This window comes from Cucumis melo, chromosome 10 (genome assembly GCF_025177605.1).
Source record: "Cucumis melo cultivar AY chromosome 10, USDA_Cmelo_AY_1.0, whole genome shotgun sequence".
Lineage (NCBI taxonomy): Eukaryota > Viridiplantae > Streptophyta > Magnoliopsida > Cucurbitales > Cucurbitaceae > Cucumis > Cucumis melo.
In genome coordinates this window covers 22,995,830-23,003,773 of record NC_066866.1, presented here as the reverse complement: position 1 = coordinate 23,003,773, position 7,944 = coordinate 22,995,830, and the positions used below count along the sequence as shown (strand labels likewise).

Below are 7,944 nucleotides of genomic sequence, written 5' to 3'. Positions count from 1 at the left end.
GTTTGAAAATGTGAAGAATGCTTTTGATCATTTTTTTAGAGCTTGTAAATTTTATTTATATCCCACCCGGAAAGTTTGTCTCAATTTTTTCCTTGTGTATTACTTACATTTAAATATCCAATCTCGCACTTGGTGATCTGATCGCACAGTAAGTAAAGAAAATTATGTCATTTAGATTCATATGCCTAAAAATTACAATGATATTAATTCCATGATGTTCATTACATCAAACGGTTTATGTACATATTTCGCAACATACATGATATACAACTCCTACAGATCTCGCAACAAAATTCAATACATAGTAGTGTTGGTCCATAATTGAAATGCCAATTGTTTTCTAAAGTAGGATATGTTTTCTTGACATAATGTATCTAAATCAAAACCAACAGCTACGTACTCAAAATACTTAATGGTGAATACGCCACACAGTGAAATGGAGTCGACAATGACAAGTAGCCAAGGTTGCTTGTGTGCCAATGATCTAGCAAAGAATCCAGTACTATCCAACAAATCTGACACCAACTCTTGAATTAGTAGTAACATGCTTCTCATCTCTTCAGCACTTGTAAGCGACAGAAACGAATCCCATACCTTGACTTGACAACTTACCAAATCCTAGCATAATAGAACCCAATGATTGGCATGGACATTGAATGGAGAGTAAACGTAATCAACACTTGCTCAAGGATTTTGGAAGTCCTCTTTCGACCCGACAACATAGTCAAGCAACCTATACTCTTCCTTTTAGTCAAATGGCCGATTCTCTTTAATACACTCTTTGTATCCGGGCTACTTTGCACCTAAAAGTCGTTGCAAAGAAGAAAATACATATGTATATATATTTATGTTAGACCAAAAGATAAATATAAAACGAAAATACATACTTAGTAACACTATGATTACAAACCATGAAGATTGTGTCTATAGTTATGAAGTTTTGAGCAGAAGGTATCCCGACTGCCTTAATCTTGAAGCGAATGAAAAGAAAAAGTGTATCCAAATGCTAATAGAAACAAAAGTAAGCACTAAACGTATAGAACCATAAAAATAAAAAAAAATATATAATAACATAAATAGTAAGATAAACCCTTACCTCACATGCCAACCACCAGTGACACATAAACAATCTCTGAAAAATATCTTCGATTTCTTCCCATGAAAAGTTTCATGTACCTTATCGTTTGTACGCTTGTCTGTAATCCAAGCTCTAAATCTATCTAAATCGACGTCAAGTATTTTGTGCATGGGATCATAAACTAATGGTTAAGACTGAGAGGTAGTGGTGGTTGATGTCGTAGACCATTTAGTTAGAGTTGTGAATGGGGTTGAGATGTAAACACTTGCACGCTTCCTATGTGTTGGCCGAATTGTGGTCGTTAAGTGGAAATTGGTTCTATCTCTGTGATGTATGAATCCAAATGAGTAAGAAGTTTTTTCTCAGTTTCCTCAATTTCAACCTTGTCGTCAATGATGTCTATTGGCTCCTCTAAACCAATCTGAACCTTTTTCTCCAACATGTCGATGGCTTCTCTAACTCAATATTAACCTTACTGTCTAATGCATTCGTTTGGTGCTCGTCACCCACCTTCACCCCATTACTTATCTCATTCTCCTTTAGCATCCTCAACCAAAGAGGGGTATCGACGATGTCAACATCTTCTTCACTCAATGGAAGCTCAAAATGCACTAGTGTGGATAATGATAAAAAGTAAACATCAAATTAGCGAGAACATGAAACCTAACGTATGAGTAATTCTTAACATTCTTTTTAAGTTCAATGTGTTTCATCCCATTACTTGTGTCATCCTCCTTTGGCATCCTCAACCAAGAAAGGTACCGACTGTGTCAACATATTGAGTCTTAGCATCCACTTCTTCACTTTCTAGTTTATGATCTACCAAGCCTTCAAACCCCTTGCAGTCTTCTTCGTCACCTATGGAAGCTCAAAATGCATTAGTGTGGATAATGATAGAAAGTAAACATCAAGATTAACAAGAACATGAAACTTAACATATGAGTAATTACCAAGTATCAAACAACTAAACTCAATACAAAGATCAAAGGAGCATTAACAGTTTCTAAAAACAAGACTTTGATTCCTAACATTTTTTTGAAGTTCAATATGGTTGACATCATGCCTTTCATTGCGTAAATATCTTATTTTAGATTTGTAAGTTGATTTTGAACAACCGCTACTCAATCTTAGAGATTCCGAATAGTCTCTTTCATCTTAGACTTCGACTTCTGTTTCTGTAACGCCTCGAATTTTCAAGGTAAATTTTATCTTTTGTGGGGATACGAAATTTTTTTTGAATTTAATGTTTTGTAAATTGTTATAATAATAATATGATATTAATTATATTATTATTATTATTTATTATTATTATTATAATTTATTATTGTTATTATTACTATTAATTAATATTATTATTATTATTATTTAATATTATTATTACATTATTATTATTATTAATTATATTATTATTATTATTATTATTGAATATTATTATTATTATTATTATTTAATTTAATATATATATATATATATATATTTTTTTTTAAAAAAAATAAACCCTAACTTACCGCGCGCGCCGTCCCCCCCCCCCCCCCCCCCCCGTGAATTTTTCTTCTTCTTCTTCTTCTCCCTTCCTCACCCGACAGCCGTCCGTTCTTCACCCGACGATTTCCTTGGCCGCCTTCGTCTCTTCGCCATCCATCCTCTCCGTCTCCGTCCTTGTGGTAGTCGTCCATCTCCATCCACATCGTCGAAACTTCCAGCTTCAACGTTCGACAGCCGCGGCCCCCCCTATTCTGATTTCCTCTCGGGCTCACGACGCCAGCCACCGGCGTGCGCCCCTCCTTCCGCCGACGCCCGGTCGCTCTCCGTCGCGTTGAAGCGAAGCCAGTCGTCGAACGCCTCCAAGCTGCCATTCTTCACGGTCGTCGAACGTCGGAGATCCGTTGCTCGTGGTTGCCCCGTTTCGCGCTGCAAACCCGACCCGACCCGAGCTAGCCGAGCCACCATCCATACCCGAGCCGAAAACCGAGCCACGAGCCGAGCCGAGTAGCGACCAAGCCGAGTTGAGCCGAGCCGCGAGCCGCGAGCTGAGCCGAGGACCAAGCTGAGTTAAGCCGAGAACCAAGCCGAGTTAAGCCGAGCCGAGCCGAGTTGAGCCAAGCCGCGAGCCGCGAGCCGAGCCGAGGACCAAGCCGAGTTAAGCCGAGCCGAGCCGAGCTGTGAGCCGAGGCCAAGCCGAGCCGAGCCGAAAGTGAGCCAAGCCGAGCCGAGCCACCTAAGCCTTCCTTCCTCCACTCCGGGTCACGGTGAGCTTTCGGTAAGGATTGTTTTGATGATTTTCCATAATGTTGCTATATCCGATTCGAGTTGAATATTGGAATAAGCTTTGGTCCTATCTTCCATCCCTTGAAGGCATTAAGGAGTTGACGTTTAAGTTCTCGGATTTTCCGCGACAGGCTTGGTTGGAGATAGCTTTCCTTTCCTTGGGTAAGTCAACGGATGTCGCTTAGGACCATTTAAAATGACTTCTACTAGTGTCATCGATTAAAACCTTCGTGTTTTCGTTTAGGTGGATCCGTTGAGCGTGGACTCGATCGAGGGGCATAACCAAGTTTCAGGTAAGGGTTTTCCTACTACTGGACCTCGAATCGAGGCTGGAAACGTAATAATCCACAGGGGATTACACGTTAGTAACTGTACCGAATAAATGTATGTGTGATTGACTTTTAAGTATTGTTGCTATACTCTTGTCTGATGTAAAGGTAACGCGACCGCTAGTTGTAGCTTGTGTGCTATCGGGTGTAAGGAGTTGCTTGCGGATAGACCCCGATGCTGGATGTTCGATATAGGGTGGTTATGTTAATGGGCTACGTTGTAGATTGGGATTTTATGTCGATGGACCCTGAAGTTTACGGTTAGTTACGTGGTAGTCATTGGTCTGGACATTGATCATGGAGTTGGTCGGGGAAGGACGGTGAGTCCGATTTTGATTGATTAGTTGATTGGGTCTAGGGGTTGCCATAATGGTGTGCGAATTGGAAACGCGTATAGCAACTGAGGGTGTAGTTGTTTAAACCTATACTATCTGACTGACAAAGCCTATGGCGGAACTGTAATATGAATGCCGTTGGGGTATGACTGTTGTAGACGGTTTAGTATGGACTGAGGGGTAACGGTTAGCTTCATCTATGGGGTAGTGTGCCTTACGGATATGTGCATCCTTCGGGAGCACTAGACTGATATGTGCATCCTTCGGGAGCACTAGACTGATGTGTGCATTCTTCGGGAGCACTAGACTGATATGTGCATCCTTCGGGAGCACTAGACTGATAGGTGCATCCTTCGGGAGCACTAGACTGATGTGTGCATCCTTCGGGAGCACTAGACTGATATGTGCATCCTTCGGGAGCACTAGACTGATATGTGCGTTCTACGGAACCACTAGACTGTTATGTAGGGTACCCCCAAATAGGAAGTTAACTGTTGTTCCCTAACGGGCCCAGTAGTGGGTCCTTACTGGGTATGTTTATACTCACCCTTTTCTCTTCTTTAACTTTTCAGGTAAGGGCACAGCGAGGGGCAGACCGACGAGAGGCAGGAAGGATGCGTGAAGGCCATATGGACGCGTCTGGTTTTCTTATTGCTTCCGCTGATGTTTTTTTTTTGTTAGAATATGTGGTTTTGTGATTTTGAGTTGATGACCTGAGTTTTTATTTGAAACTTTTGTGACTGTGATTTAAAATAGGGCCCAATACTGTTTTTTTGTAATATTTCTAACGTTTTAAGAAATCGTAACCGGTCCGTTATGAATTTTACGTTGTGTGGTCGAGTTTTGGTATTGAGTAGTGACCTCAGCTTAGTCCGGAAAGTTGGGTCGTTACAGTTTCTTACTCTTTTTGAAGTGACCTTCGTTATTACTAACTTCTCTTGCTCTTTTTGAACCACCATTCTTCAGTTGAACAATGTTAGATGAACAGGGGTCATCTTCAGGTGTCATCTCAATGACAGCCTTAATTATCAACTAGAAAGAGAAAAGACAAATGTATTTAGGACAAATAAATAAGCACAAAATCATGCGATCCTTAAGTTAGTTACTATTGCTTGCTACTGACTATTGGCGAGTCAAACACCTGGCTTATAGTTTGAGACTTTGGTGATTGTTAGCACAAACCTATTCCATATTCATGGTATGCCATCATCGTTTACTTTACCTACATCACATCCAATGATGGTTGGTATAAACTCATAAGCCCAAACCTATTCCATATTTTGACAAACAAGTTTAGGGAGTGACCCGAGATATATATAGATATATAAATGTAAGTAGTATACCTGTAACGCATGCGGAAATTCCATGATAGTATATTTCATCTTAGTTGACTTCTTCTTTCCCTTGATATGTTGCACGTCCAAGCCTCTTTAAGGCACTAAGCATGCGTCCGAAAAGAATCCTACCCTAATCATAATTGTCAAATGTGTTCTAATCATCAGTAATCTTGAAAAAATTTCGATCCACTTTGGTTCGCCTATCTTTTCCTAACAAGGATAGCTCTATAAAGTACACCAAAGCTAATTTGACCATATCATCGTCATCACCCTTGTATTCCAAAAATATGTCCTTTAAGTCACTTACATAAATACACTTTTTGTCTTTGAAGAACTTTTTCAACAATCTACTATTTCCAACCAACTGAATACTCCTTTTTAGGATCCCATAGACCCGTTATGATGTGAAACTCCCTCATACCAAAAGTACACACAACACCCCCTGACAAGAAACTTATATGATCTTCCCTTCATCTTCCACCTCCCTTAACAATAAGTAGTGGATGAGTGACCCATTAAAGACAATATTTAGGTCCAAAAAGTGCCCAAACTTTGTTTTTCTAAATAAGGCTAATTGATCTGATTTAAGTTTGGCTTTAATATTACGTGTTGTATTTTCTAAATGAGACAAATAACTTACTAGGGCATGAAAATAATGGGAATGATTAATCTTGTACATTGTTCCGTCAGTTGATGTCGATGTCATAACTGAAGCTTGAACAAAAAAAGAACAAATGAAATATAATTGCATAAGAGACTTACTAAAAATGCATAGAATCACCCTAAATGGATTAGGAGGGGTAGAAATTTGATTTCGAAATAAATAGTGAAAGTTTGGAATGTGCGAGATGTGTGTGAGATAAAATATAAGGACCTAAAAGGCTTACTAAACATACATACGAACGCTCCAAACTAATGCATATAATATAAACTCAAACTTTGCTTTCTAGATCATGTTTCCAGCCCAAGAACGACAAACATTTTTTTGATTTTGACATGGATATCATGCATTCATATAGTTTCACAAAATCTCAACATAACATAAGAGCTTGCTTAACATGTGCCCTTTCTAAGAGGCTTAAAACTCAATTGAACCCTCTATTTTAGACCTGAGCTACAGAGATTTTAAGGACTAAACTAATTTACAGCGAATAAATCGATTCCAAAAAGACCTAAACCAAACTTTATTACTCAAAACTTACTAAAAGAGATTTAGACACTTGCTGAAAACTTTTTGAATAGTCCGATATCAGTCCAACAATACAATATAAGAGTTTTAAAAAGAATACAAAAGAAGTTCAGAGCATTCTTACCCGCTGGGTTAGATGGTGATCGATTTATCTTTAAACCTACAAAATCATATCCTTAAGTAGTGGGTAATACAAAACAAAGGTCGATTGAAAGTGGGTTAGAGATGAAACTCACCAAAATAAGTGAAAATGCTCTGAAATTTGATCGAATGGGTTTGAACTCGCAAACAGAGGAGCGACGAACAATACTGGAGTATTTTCGAACGGCACCGAAGTATCTTCAGTTCTCACCAGAGTAAAGTGAAAAATTTCAAACGTTTTGGCAAAGAAGAACGCAAGGGTTGATTTTTTTTTTTTTTGTTTTTTTTTTTTTATTTAGGTGGTGTTGTTTTATGTGGAAGAGAAGGGGAAGGGAAAGGAAAATTTAATGATGGCTATTTTTGGTAATTCACCTTCAAATTGTCCTAAAAATCAATTTTTTGAAAATCAATCCCAAAATTCTTTTAACCCTCCATTTTTAGTCTACTTTCGGCAATTTCCGAATTTCCGGCATTGACTTTGATCAATGCCTTATCAGCGAACAGAAGATCGATGATGCCTTTGGTTTGAAAGTACTCCGATGGTTTAGTGACCTCGTTCCATTTGTTATACACAGAGCCTTGAGATAACCCACATGCTGCTAAAATCTTTCTTAAACACATCATTATTTTTATGAACCCAATAGGATGGAATGCTCTGTTCTTTCGAATAAATGTTGCTCTGTTTTATTGATGCCAAAACAGGGGCTTGCTGAGTCTTAGAAGTTGGTTGGTTATGGTGGTTAAGAACTAACTTGTCTTTCATCAGGAGCCAAGTAATTATACATCTAATGGAATAAAGATAGTAGAATACAAGATAAAAAATACACATGTAAATCAATCTTCACATCATTTTGGATATTGGCTTAAAGGAACACAAAATTTCCTCCAACATATGGTACTAGTAAACAAAATTACTGCTACTGTGAGAAAGTCTACCCTTTGAAGACTTCACACAACTTCTTTTCCAAATTACAGCAGAATCAAAAATAAATCTTAAGGGCATATTTGGGGGAAGGATTATAAAGAGGAAAGTTGAATTATGTAATCCAACCTTCGTTTGGAAGAAGGGTTATATAACCCTAGTTTTACCTCCTCAACCCTTCCTCAATCCTTCTTCAACCCTTCTTCGATCCTTCTTCAACTCTTCCTAAATCATTTTTTTTCTCATTTATAATTCTTATATTTATGAATTTTGTTAATTTTAATCTTTTTATTTTAAAATCATAGCTTGTTTATAAGTTATGAATTTAGTACAATTACACTATTA

At 38.2% G+C, this 7,944-nt stretch overlaps 1 long non-coding RNA gene across 1 annotated transcript; it reads right to left on the bottom strand.

The window, feature by feature from the left end:
- Positions 1-208: 208 nt before the first annotated feature.
- On the bottom strand, positions 209-7,895 carry LOC107991217 (uncharacterized). Its single transcript, XR_007824494.1, has 4 exons — positions 5,988-7,895; positions 1,097-1,936; positions 911-1,006; positions 209-803 (listed from the first exon to the last, which is right to left on the bottom strand). It is a non-coding gene; the product is annotated as an uncharacterized LOC107991217 (long non-coding RNA).
- Positions 7,896-7,944: the final 49 nt, after the last annotated feature.